The sequence below is a fragment of the Archocentrus centrarchus genome, chromosome 4 (assembly GCF_007364275.1).
Source record: "Archocentrus centrarchus isolate MPI-CPG fArcCen1 chromosome 4, fArcCen1, whole genome shotgun sequence".
Lineage (NCBI taxonomy): Eukaryota > Metazoa > Chordata > Actinopteri > Cichliformes > Cichlidae > Archocentrus > Archocentrus centrarchus.
The window spans coordinates 36,221,796-36,235,185 of NC_044349.1; the positions used below are offsets into that span (position 1 = coordinate 36,221,796).

Consider the following 13,390-nt stretch of genomic DNA (forward strand, 5'->3'; position numbering starts at 1 on the left):
TTTTGCGGCAGTGTCACGACCGTGCATTCAAGGGTTCGAGAGGTACAGTTGGTGGGGCCACTGGTTCCCTCAAAGACATGAATATCAGGGCCAGATTGGCCCTGATATTCATGTCTTGTCGGTCTGCGGCCTCCGCTCTGAGTTTAGCTGCTGAAACCTCACACAGCTTTACTGCAGTGGTTTTCCTTTAGTGGACATTTAAACAAAGACTGAGACGCCAGTGTGGAAGTGAGACCAGTTTACACAAAGTATATGAATTTATTCTGGAAAATTTTGACATTAAGGAGAAGGGAGCTGAGTGCATGTTATACAAGTAGTTACCTCATCCTTGAGTCCCTTTATATGGACAAACGTGATGGAGCCAAACAGGATGGTGGGTTTCCTGTAACATTAATGTTGTGTTAGTTGTTTCAACTTGAGGTGGCATATGTTTGGATTTCCCCAGTTGGATATTCATGTTTCCTATTATTCCAACACCACGTGAACCCACACTAAGTCAGGGTTTCTAAGTGGCTTGCAGATGTGCAGCATCAGGCGTGGCCAGTGTGCCGGTGATGTGTAAACCTCTGTGGTTTGTCTCCTGTGTGGCACCATTGTTCTTAGACAAAAGATCTTAGTTTAGGATTAAAACAGGCCCTTTCACAGTGATAACCAATGTCAGGACGTCCATTTTCCATTTCGCTTGGTAACACGACCAAAAACTATGAGCACCTCAGAGGTTTCTAGCCTTTAAAGCAGACATATTATAGTTTGTGCTTCGGGCGCAGTTTGCAGGATGGCATCTGCTCTGTTTGCATTCCTGAGAGGTTTAAATATGAGATTCTTTTGTTGTGAGCTGATAGAATTTCCTCCGTTTGTCTGGGGATGAAAATCCACCTTCCTCTCAGTTTTAAAGCAGACAGATGCGTTATCTGCCACAGACAGTCGTCTTTTCGTCACTAAAGCAGCAGTCTGAGGAAGAAACAGAAACGCTGCCGTGAGCAGCTCGGTGTGTTTTTGGGGTGAAGCTGGCACAAAAAAACCACAATTATCTCCGGAGCGATTGCTCAGCACGTTCACCGATTTCCGACTGAGTCCACGGGAAAATAATTTGGCTGGCTGGAATATTCTGGAGAGCAGCAGCGAGCGGTGGCAGAGGCACGCAGAGGAGCTGTTTGGCAGCCAGTTTGAATACTTGGCACCGAGCTCGTTCTAAGTTTGTTGGAGCTTCTGAGTTTTCTTGGAAAACGAGGACAATTTCCAGATAGATGAGCAGATTTATCCACCAGGTCCACTTTCAGATTCCTCCAGCACCGGATTGATTTCCAAACCTCGGCCTCAGAGCCTGAACGAAAACAACAGTTTCCAATGAGAAGACTTTCGATTTGTTAATTCAGTAAAACTTTTGTTGAATTTCAAAGTTCAGTCTTTATGTTGGAATCAGTAGATGGGAAACAGTTTGAACTTCAGACCAACAGCATGATCCTCAGCGTGGACAGAGTTCCTAAGACGAGGAAAAAAGTCAAGTTTAAAACCTTAAACATGAGGAGACATCAGAAGAGCTTCACGGCGCCTCTTCTCTTACAGACACTGATTTCCTGAAAAATTCCAGATAAAGTTGTGACTGGATAAATGCTTTACTCCCCTTTTACTTTGATTTTGAGGATTAAAAATCAATTTGAGGTAGAAACAGTTTTTTGGGGTTTTTTTGCAGGTTTTGCCTCAGTCCTGTTTGTGGAGGTAAAATCTTAGCTGTGATCCGTCATCGTGCAAAAACAGCCCGAGCCGAGCCTTCTGGAAAGATCTCCATCCCTGAAGCTTAATTACAATCATTTCCTCTCTCAGACTAAAGCCTCTGTGAGCCCAGAGAGAGCTCCCATTCTGCGCGTCTCCGTCCACATCGCCTCTCCGGCCTCGTCTGTGTGTGTTTCCACTGTGCGCTCAGTAATCAGCTGTGCAGGTTCACACTGAGCCTCCTTCAGTCCGGAGGTGGCTGTGGTCGCTGCCTCGCTCGCGGTTTTATTTTGAGGGGAAAAACTCTGATTCTTGGCAGCGAGCAGGAAACCCTCAGTGAGGTTTTTGTTTGAGCGGAGCGGCCGCTCGCTGCCGTCACAAACACAGAGGGGGATCATTTGTGGTGGCAGCTCTTCAGAAATAGCTAAATTTAGCTTTTATTTTGAAAAACCTTTACCACACAGAGACGTGAGGACCTTGAATCCCTTGAATGAGGTGAGGAGGGCTGAAGCACCCCCCCTCGCTGCAGCAGGATCAGGTTTCGTCCGGCCTCTTATTTAAGGCAGCCGAGCTTTTCTGGAGCGACGGTGTTGATTAAAAGCTGCGTGAAGGCGGGATGACCTCAGAGTTCATGGGGCCGGGGGTGGGGTCTGTCAGGGCAGCCCGAGTCGGTAATTAAATTCATCTCCGTAACACAGACTCGGGGTGGGGGCGTAAAGACCAACAGTGTTGCCCATAGAAACCGCTGCGTGCTCCCAACCATTTACTTTTTAATCCTGTGAGTGCTGAGCAGCAGAAACTTCAAAGAGACGAGTGCTGACGTCCAGCTGAACTTCACCTTCACCGTTCAGCTGCTGCTCTTTGTGACAGGAAGCCCCGTCTGTGGTCTCACCAGCTCGTTTTTCTGCTGTTTTCACTGCCTGAAGGTCCCAAAGTCTGAATCTTTGTTTGCTGCAGTCTTAAAATGTCTTAAATAATGTAATAAAGGCCTTTAAGACGGGTTCATGTATCTTAACTTAGATTAAATTCAGCTTGAATGGGTTTGAAAGCATCCCTGCATGCAGTGTCGCTGTCTTTACCCCCCCTGCATATTTGGGTAATGCACTGCGACTGCAGTCTCTGACGTTTTCAGGTTTTGGACCCAGAAAGCTGGATCTGTTACGCCTGCTTCCGTTTTTGGCGTAACCGCGCTCACCTCGGCTGTAAAAGCCTGACGAGGACGATGCCTTCGCTCGCTCTCGTTATCTTCCGTTTAGCACAATCTGGGAAGCTTCTGTTGCATCGTTGCAGTAACAGGCTGGATTCATTATTGGATTCATTTTTTGATAATTATTATTTCTGCTCCACTCCCGTGTGAGGAGGTGCAGTCAGAGCAGGGAAAGGAGGAAGTAACATGAATAAGAGCAGGAAAGACTCTCACAGTGAGCTCCAATCACAGCAGGGACAATAAATAAAAAACAAATATTTTTTAGCATTCATTGCATTTATCTTGGTCCTGTTGATAATTCTTGTTTGACTAATAAAGACTAATGAGTAATTTTTTGGATGTATTGTATAAAATGAGGAAGGCAGATGATGGTGTCTTACATCCTCACAGTGAGGAGTAGCAGTGATTCATGAAGCTGGATTGATGCGTCCTGGCAGGCGTCACTATAATGAGATATGGTTTACAATCATGTTTTTCTTTTCACACTAATAAACACATTTGATAATGTTATTAAACTCTGAATACTTTCAAGCTTGGTGTTAAAATGTGCTTTTAAACAGTCTTAAGTGTGACTCCTGATGACTTCCTGCTCGTTAGCAGGAGCTCTTTGTTTGTTTGGTTTGGACTGAAAGTCGTTTCTGCTTCTTCCTGTCATGTCCTCGAGAGCTGAAAGCACGCAGGTTCAACCTGAGACTGACGCTGAACTCAGAGGGAAACCCTCCTGCTTCCTGCAGCTGAACAGGAAGTTCCTCAACAGGTGGAACGCACACAAACCTACCCAACTTTTGGGGAGGTCAGAGGTCACCAAGACACGCACCCCCGCCTGACACCCCTCTGATTTATGAGCTTGCTGATGGCAGCGGCAGCAGCGGGTGTTACTAACACAGGAAGGATCAACACGCGCTGACAGGTCAGAGGTCACCGCGTCGGGGTCGCGACCCCCATCGTTGGGCCGTTTAACCTCCAGGATAAACGTGTCAGCCCCTCATTAGCAGCCAGCGGCGCGCACATGGAGCTGGGGGGGCAGCGTGCAGGACAGAAGGTGGAAAAAGGTCGAGAGCAGCAGTTTGTGAGATTTAGAGCCGTCGCAGGCGGGAATAAAGACGTTAACGGTTATTACAGATGGATAATATTTATGTGGGCAGTAAAGACGATTAAACACAATTAGAGAGATGGAATCATAAAAGTTTGATAGAAGCAGTTTTACATTAAAGCTAGAGGCTCTGCGCCGAATCGCTGCCAGCGGTTCAGACGAGGCCGTCCTTCTTCATCTTCATCCGCCTGAAATCTGACGGTATTTTATATTTTTATTCCTGGATTCAAACAAGAAGATGAATCCAAATTTGGACGAGTCCCTAAAAGGTGATCCAGTTCCTCCTGAGCACCTGTCTCAGGAAATGACCATTCAAAAAGTGTTTTTGAAGACTCTGAGGACGTGTTTACCTGCAGGGCGCTCTGCTGCTGAGCCCTTTAAAGACTTTCAGATTTTCAGCATCAAAAATACATTTATTTATATTATATATTTACTAATATTTACAAAGTAATTACAAACCTGACAGCTCCGCCCACCCTCTGCTGATGGCTGTATTGGATGTAAAAAATGTGTCACACCTGTTTTTATGGTGTCTGTTTAAATTAGAGCTTTAGTCGTGTTTTCTGTCCATCAAGTGCAGCTCTGATTGGTCAACTCGTGCTTCTTAAGAACGCTCCTCCTGCAGCACAGTTTTAGGATATCTGTGTGTTGGCGAGATCATGAGCCGCCGGCTGGACGTACAGAACAAGAAGGGTCAGATATTCGTCTCGCCGTCACCTTAGACGACCCCGCAGGGCTCAAACCGAGTAAACAGAAAGTGCGTGCGTGTGTGTGTGTGTGTGAGAAGATGTGTGACCCAGTTCCTCTGTCCTCCTGAGCTCTTAAAGAGATTTGGAGCTTCGTCTCTGAACTCGTCACTGCAGGTCTGAGCAGCCTCAGTCTGCACCAAACACCGGACGCCATCTTATTTTAACCTCCTCCCATCACTGATTCTGATTGGCCCTCACCGCTCCACCTTCCATCTGTTTTTAGCCTCTCGGCTCTGAACACTGAGCGTGAAGGGGCACAGTGGAATATTAGCTACAGGATGAGATGATCTGTGACGATCTCGATGTTTTTATTCTTGCACTCTGCTCGAGCAGCTCCATCAGACTGCTGTTCAAAACCTCCAGAACTTTATTTAAACCCTCCAAACACAGCAGGTGCAGCGTGTTGGGCTGGATTCTGCTGACTGTTGGTATAAAATGCTTCTTTACAGGAAACATCACTGAGATGCTCCATCTCACACCCTCCCGTGTGCCTTCTGTCTTACTGGAAAGTGTTTGGATTCTTAAAGATGGAGGTGATGTTAATAATCAGACTGTTCTGACAGCAGAAACGTCAAAAGCAGTTATGAGAACAGCCGCTGGTTTCAGGTTTGGCTTCATGCTTCAGGCCTGAAGGCTGATGCTTCGTAGAAACACCTGGATAGTGTGTGTGGTGGTGCCGAAGAGGTCATACCAAACAGATAATCTGCACATTAAAAGACGTTGCTGGTGGACCAGCTGTTGGTCTTTGTCAGGTGGTTTGTGGCAGTTAAAGCGCCACCACCAGGCCAGGTTTCTCAGAGCTGCAGAATCATCAGTTTTAGTCCAGGCTGAGATTCCTCTCTGCAGCAGCAGCAGCTTTCTTCCTCAGTCTTTCAGGACGTCCCCCATCCTCCATCTAATTCAGCTTCCAATAAATGCAACCATCAAACTGAACTGACCTGTGGACCGAGAGTCCGACACGGAGGACACGCGCATGCATACGTCTGTGATTAAATCTGTTCCAGGGTGCTAATGTCTGTCTGCAAATGCTTCCTTTGAGTCAGAATCAGAACAAATGCTTCACATGATTCATGTTAAAGTCAGATCCTTTATGAAGCTGCAGCAAGTTGGACCTGTTGGTGTGTCTCCTCGTTTCTCCAAAATGAAGTTCAGAGTCAGTGCAGCGGAATAACCCTTTTATCTTAGAGGCTCTTTCATGGGAAGAGGCTGCTCGTTGGACACCTTTTATCTCCATTTAGGATGAAATTAAAGCCAAATCAACAAGTTAGAGACGTGTGTGTGTGTGTGTGTGTGTGTGTGTGTGTGTGTGTGTGTGTGTGTGTGTGTGTGTGTGTGTGTTTTTGCTGAGAGAAACAGAATCTGCCAACTTGCTGTGGTGAGAGTTGGCTCATCTCTTACAGTCACTATGTTTCCTCCTCCTCCTCTTCTTCTTCTTCTCTTCCTGCTGCTGCTGCTCTGCACTCCTCATGTGGAGCCATTTAAGGCGAGTGCGCCGTAAAACCGCACGCTCTGATGTGGTTCCTGAAGTACACACTGCGACCGCAGGAAACACCCCCGACCCACCACCAACCAACCAACACACACTTCAAAACCTCACCCAACATCCACAGCTGTGACTGCTGCGTGACACACACACACACACACACACACACACACACACACACACACACACACACACACACACACACACACACACACACACACAGTGAGCTGTGTGCTCATTCATAAAAACACTCTGGGACGAAGAAAAACAAACTGTTTCCTGCTGCTGGAAACAAACTGATCTGTGGAGAAAGTAACAAGAAGCTCTAATAAGGTTAAGAACGTCGTCACCGTGTGGAACCGTGGAACCTTCATCTCGTACCCGAGGTTTAATCTGCAAACTTTACTGACGTGAAACAGCAGGACAGCATCAGCGGGGATGCCTCAGGCTTTTTAGTGCTTCAGACATGAAAATATAAGAAATGTTTTCTGCCGAGTGAGGGACTGATCGCCTCTACTGAGCGCGCTCAAATCGTGTTTACTTGAATCGTTATACTTCAATTGATTAAAACATTACTGCTGATGCCGGGCTGATTGATTACAGCAAAAACCATAATCGGGATTATTTTGGTCCATCTTAAATATTTAAACACAGTGATTATTGAACTTGCTTTTAGTTCAGTGTTAAAAATCAGGTCTTTTTACCGCAGCTCTTCTCTTTGCACAGCCTCTCACATGAGGATGTCTGTGCTCAGAAGCAATAGAAAAGATTACAGTGAAACCAGGTTTTTTTTTTTTACGTGATGCTTCATAATCTGCAAATTAGTTCAAAATAATGGAAAATAATCAGTTTGATCAACACAAAGGAAATTAAATGTCACACAAACTCAAAATGTTTGAGTCAAAAGAGCTTTTTTATAAATATGAAGTTTCCACAACCTGATGTGCTGAATTACGTTGAGCTTTTGGGTTTATGTGTTAGGAAGGTGAAGACCTTCACATACATATCTGCTGATTTTATCAAAGTCACAATCCAGACGTCTTTTCTGCTCTGATTGAAAATGGGATGTTCATTTACTCGCATCTGGGCAAGAAAGGACCCAGATTTTTTTTTTTAAAAGTCTGTAAAATACTATTTGGCTCAATGTAATAATTTAATTTTTAAAAGAAATTTTTTAATCATCTGGATGAAAGGCTCAAGTGAAACTGCAAAACCTGCAGCAAGCGAGTGATGACGAAAGGTGTGCACAGCAGTGAGCCTGCAGATGAAGGACAAGCTGATAAAAGGGGGTAAAAGCAGGAGAACGTGGAGCTCAGAGTGGAAACACGAACAGCTTTTAGGCTGCGAGCTGTTGACTCCTCCCCCTCCTGCCCCCTCGGTGAGGCAGATATCAGCTGATCCCTCGGCAAAGTCAGGTAATCCTGTTTTAAGGTGTAGTGTCAACGCTGAGCTCTCTGCAGACATTCAAGCTTGGAACATGTTTCTGATCTCTCTCTCTCACACACACACACACACACACGCGCACACTGCCCTCCGGCTGCGTTCATTTTGGTGTCTAAACTCAAACTTCTGAAGGAAATGAGCTCTGCTCTTCTTCCTCCTGCACGAGGTCCAAAGTCTGAAGATTTCAGTGAGGTCAGATTTCTTTAGAGCTTCAGAGCTTAAAACAACAGATTAAAAAAAGATAAACTAATATAAAAGTAAAAGGGCAACAAGGATACCGTCCAATCAGCTGACAGGAGGAGTGCGAGACGCCATCCATCCATCCATCCATTCGCTTCCGCTTATCCTGGTCAGGGTCGCGGGGGGGCTGGAGCCTATCCCAGCTGTCATAGGGCGAGAGGCAGGGTGCACCCTGAACAGGTCGCCAGCCTGTCACAGGGCCAACACAGAGAGACGAACAACCTTTCACACTCACACCTATGGGCAATCTAGAATAGCCAATTAACCTAACCCCAGTAAGTGCATGTCTTTGGAATGTGGGAGGAAACCGGAGTACCCGGAGGAAACCCACGCAAGCACGGGGAGAACATGCAAACTCCACACAGAGAGAGGGAGAGGCCTGGGCCAAGGTGGAATCGAACCCAGGCCTTCCAGATGGTATTCTATCTGTGAGGCAACAGCGCTAACCACTGCGCCACCGTGCTGCGAGACGCATCAAAGTATATTAAAGAAAGCCTGAAAGGGCGGAGCTTGTCATGCAGGGATGGTGTGAATCAGCCATCAACCTCTGCGTCGGAAAAATGAAACTGAAGCACCAAAGCTGCAGTTTCTCTGGCGTCCAGCAGAGGCGCCACAGTGAGTCGGTCCCCATAGACGCCCATGTTAAACCTTTCCAGCAGAAAAAAGCATGTTTACAGCCTGATGCAGAAAATGCTTTGGTCTCTGTAGCTAATTTCTCCCTTCATAACAGCTGTACGAGTGGGGGTGGGGGGGGGGGGGGGGGGGTGTTTCTATTACTCACCTGTTTAAATTGAATTAAGGAATAAAGTTTGCATTATTAGGGGCGTGGCCTCTTTGAATGACAGGTGAATGCTGATGCAGGTGGCTGTAGCTGCTGGCTGTCTGCTAGGCTTCACCTCAGCTAACTGGCAGCTGCAAAAATCGAGGCTTCAAAATGTCCAGAAACAAATGTGATGTCACAGCGGCTACGTTCATCTTTTATATACAGGAGCTGGACTCAAGCAGAAAAAGAGGAGACAAATGGAGGAGGAGGGGGGGGGGGTCAGAGGCAGAAGGAAGAAGATGAAGAATAGGTGATGACGTTAAAGAAAGCAGCAGGACAGAGCCCTTCTCTCTGTGAATCTTTCTGTCACACAGTGTCTCTCTCCATTGTTCCTCCTCTTCTTCTTCTCCTCCTGCTCTTCCTCTCTCCTCTCAGGAACATTCCTCTCCTCCTCCTCCTCCTCTCTCGGTCTTCTAAAGGTCAGCCCTGCTGTCTTTCTGCGGAGGTCGTCCTGCAGGAATGTGGCTGCGCTGCCGGCCGGCAGTGATTTGTGTCGGCTGGTGAGAGTCTCTCTCTGTTACTAACAATGACCCCCCCCATGACTCCTCCACCCTGATGGAGGGGCCGATGGGGTGGGGGGTGGGGGTCCTTAGCAACAGAGACCCCTCAGCAGAGCGCCCCCTCGGCGGTCCAGACTCTGCCCGTCTCTCCGTGCCAACATGGAGTCTGGCTCCTGTTCAGCGTTTTTGTTTGAAGCTTCAGAGAAAAAAATCAAGCTGTGACTCGACTTCCTGCCAGAGCAGAGACAAACGAGAAGCGTCACCAGGAGGAAAGGTTAAAGGTCAAAGCCCAACATACAGACGCTGTCCAGGTGCATCATGGGGATCGTAGGCAGGATGTGTGACAGATTTTCGGGTAAAGGAAGAGTACTGTACTCAGAGCAGTAACATTATAGTGCAGCACAGTAATGGCCGAATGCTGGTGTCACTGATGTGGAAGAAAAACAGACGTCCAGGATTTGTTTTGGATGTTGAAAACATTTAATTTCAAGCTTTTCTACTCATATTCTTTTCAAACATGTTTCAGTATTTTTCCGATATGTTTTCATGCAGCAGTTTAAGAATTAATGCAAAAATGATTTAACCATCAGACATTAAAGAATATATTTTTAAATCGTTTTATTTTGATTTTAATTTTTAAATATTTTTTACAAACTAATTTTTGGCAGCTGATAATTTTTGTATTTAGTTAAAATCTGAATCAAACATAAAACTAATATTTTTCATGATATAGTCCTATAAATGAATATTTTACTGATCTTATTTTTAACTCGTCAGGAAGTGATATTTTTAACTTTCTCTCTGAAAACAAGAATCCAGCTGTCAGATATAATTAAACCGTCTCAAATGTGGTAACGTAAGAAAAAACAGCTAAAAAATGAAACCTGGTGGCAGGAAGTATTTTCCCTTATTTCCTGTCATGTTTCCTGTGTTGCAGTGGTGGAGGTTCACATTAAATAATGAGCTCAGTGTTTGTGCAGCAATCGCTCAGACTGCTCTGAACACTCAGTTTATCACTTTGTTTCTACTCTGGGATCTGGATGATGTCATAAAGATAGGGACAGAGAAGCACGTGCTCACCCACTAGTCAAACATCTGTCTCTGAGGGGCAGCCAATCAGAAGAAGGTTGTGTTACTGGGGGAGGAGCTAAGGCAGCCTGTTTCAGGTCAGCTTTTATCTTGAATGCATGCATAATGAATGCATCTGCGTTACCTGCTCACACAGGAAATACAAAAGAGCTGAGTGACATGCGGGTTCATACCTGCAGCCCATAACTGAAGCCCAGCTTCACCTTTGACCCCTGAACATGCGCCTGATTTTTACTGAATCTGTGAACAAACTTCCTGCAACTTTGTGTGTTTCTGTCCGTCTGTGTGTCCGCCCATCGTGAAAGGCTCGGGGAGAGTTTCGTGCCAAAAAACCCCACAAACCCACCCACACACTCACACACACACCCTCCCATTGTGTGTGAAGCCGACGTCGACATGAACCAGGACAGCTGTGAGCGTCTGCAGGGAAACTCTCCACAGATGGTGGAAGGAGAGAAACTCCAGAGCGCCGTATGGCTGCTGAAAAATACAGGAAGGAGGAGAAGAAGAAGAACAGGGTCAGAGCGCCGGCGCCATGCCGGCTTCCTCCTTCCCAGTTTGAGTTTGACTGTCAGCACAGGAACGAACACAGACGTCAGATATTTGGCAAATTTATGGATATAAAAAGCGATTTCAAAGCTTTTTCATATGAATTCTGTTTAAATGTGTTTTTTTAGTATAATGAATATGTTGTTGTTTTTAGTCACATTGCAGTAATATTTAATGAAATACTTTAAGGATCAATAGTTCACGTTTTAATTAATAGTTTTTTTCCTAAATTCTTCATTAGATTTTGCAGTAATAATTATTATTTATATGTTATTAAAATTGGGAAATGTTTTTCAAATTGATTAATAGTTTTCAGAGATGTTAACTTTTGGTAACTAAAATAATATTTTGGGGATATTTTAGAGATTTAATAAAAATCTGATATTACACAAATAGCTGTATTTTCTAAAAATTTATATTTTATATTATTAATTAATATTTTTAAACAGGTAAAGTAATTTACTAATATTTGTCACATATATTGTTTTATTCACAAGATATTAGAAGAAAATGTTTATGAATAATTTCATTTCAGTTTCTAAATTTCTTTTTCTACTTTTTAAAGATGTGATATTCCTTTGACATAATGTGAATTTTTTCTCGATAATGTCCAGAAATGTTTTTGGATGTTTCCCCTTTATTATTATTATTAATAATAATAATAATAATAAAAAACAGTAATAATAATAACTGTGGACGTGAGGCTTCCAGCTTTTCTGGATTTTTAGGAGATTTAAATGTGATTAGTTGACGTGATCATTCAGTGTCCTCGTCCTTTACCAAAAGTCGTTCATCGGTCGGATCTGACGGCTCTTCTGATGAATGATCCTGTGAATATTCAGCAGTTTCTTGGGAAAACTTGGCGGCAGAGGGAGGCGGCTCTGCGTGAGGCCCGGACACTAAAACAACATGAAACGTGTCTCCTCTGATCGCACACCAACATCCTTCAGCTTTCCTCACGGTGGATTTCTGAGAGCTCAGTTTGTTTTTTTAGATGAAAAATGAACAGAGGCGACCCCCCCCCCCCCCCCCCCCCCCCTCGTAGGTGTACTGACTCAACGGCAGGAAGAAGAAATATTCCTTCCAAAAGAACCGAGGGAATAAAGGTGCGGCAGAGAGGGAGAGAGGACGGAGGTTTCTCTGGTCGAGGAGTCTTCATTAGGTTGGTCACGTGTTCGAGAAAGAGAGCGAGCATCCGTCAGGCTGCAGGTCGAGCTCTTTGGCCTGAGTCCAGGAGGTGAAGTGCACAAAGAGCTCCTTCTGTGGAGGCAGGGCGTCTTTTCCTTCTGTTTCTCTGCTTTTTCTGCCGGTGTGTCAGATGTTCATTTTTAATTATTGACATGTGAAGGATTAGTGGAGGTTGGGGAGCCGATAGCTGAATTATTGAACTGTTTGTGCCCTCGGTTGCCGTGAGCCGCTCTGAGCCGCTGGGGGCCGAGCTGGGGGTGAATAAAGATGGCTTCATGCTGTGAGATTTCAGTTCACTGCAAGCCAAACTGTGTGACCCGGATCTGAGATGTTATCTGATGGCTGTTATTCATGGCTGTGTCTGAACGTGCAGACTTGTAAAACCGAGTCTGGAAAACAAAAAGTTTAGAAATGCACAGCTACAGATGACAGATGCGAAACCCGGTTTGGACCTCTCTGCGTGCTACATGAGAGTGTTTCAGAGTCTAGAAGATCTCACTGCATCAGTTATTGTGTAATACAGTTTATATCTGGAAACCTGCGTATGTCAAAAGGGTGAAATTTCCTCATGAAGGGGTCCATGTGAACCCAGCCCTGCCCGAGACCCAGTGTTCTCACTTCACCTTCACCGTCATCTGTAACGGTGGCAGATCTGAATGCGCCTCGCTCGACCGCCTCCTCACAGCAGCAGCGGCTCACATTTACTCACGAGGAAAGGGTTAATGAATAATTTGAGCCTGTGATCATTCAGGCTGTTCATGTTTTCTGATGTTGTGTTACAATACAGCCAGTGTAATGTAGATGTTGTGTCCTGCTCCTCAGTAATGGATACCACCACCTTTTGTGTGTGTGTGTGTGTGTGTGTGCGCTCGCCCAGGTCGTCAGCTCGTTAGCGTTGTTGTGTGATCAGTGCGTCCGTCTCCCCCTCAGACGGCCTCGGCGGGGCCTCCGTTTTATTCTCGCACTCCAAGCAGAAAACTGTTTTCAGAGACGAGACAAAAGCTCCACTTGATTAGGCAGCGAAAGTGTCTGGGAACGTGGGGCCTGGTGACCGAGCTAACTGGTAAAACCCACCCCTCCCTCACCCGTCCTCACCTCACCCGGGGGTCTCCCACACTTTGAAACTCTCCACCTCCCTCGTTGCTTTTTCTTCGTCCGCTCGCTGTTCTCGCTCTTCTTCTCTGAATTGCTGCACAATCCAATTACAGAGCAGCGGCTGTGAGGAGGCGCAGCTCTGAATGGAGACAGATAAGGAGCAGAGAGAGGAGGTGCAGAGTCTTTTTATGTCTTCGGTGGCTGGGTTGGTGCTGCAA

The 13,390-nt window shown here is 45.6% G+C and overlaps 1 protein-coding gene across 3 annotated transcripts in view; it reads left to right on the forward strand.

The window, feature by feature from the left end:
• The window catches only part of nfia (nuclear factor I/A), a 181,255-nt gene that overhangs the window by 66,961 nt on the left and 100,904 nt on the right, over positions 1-13,390 (forward strand). The gene's annotated exons all lie outside the window — the stretch shown is intronic.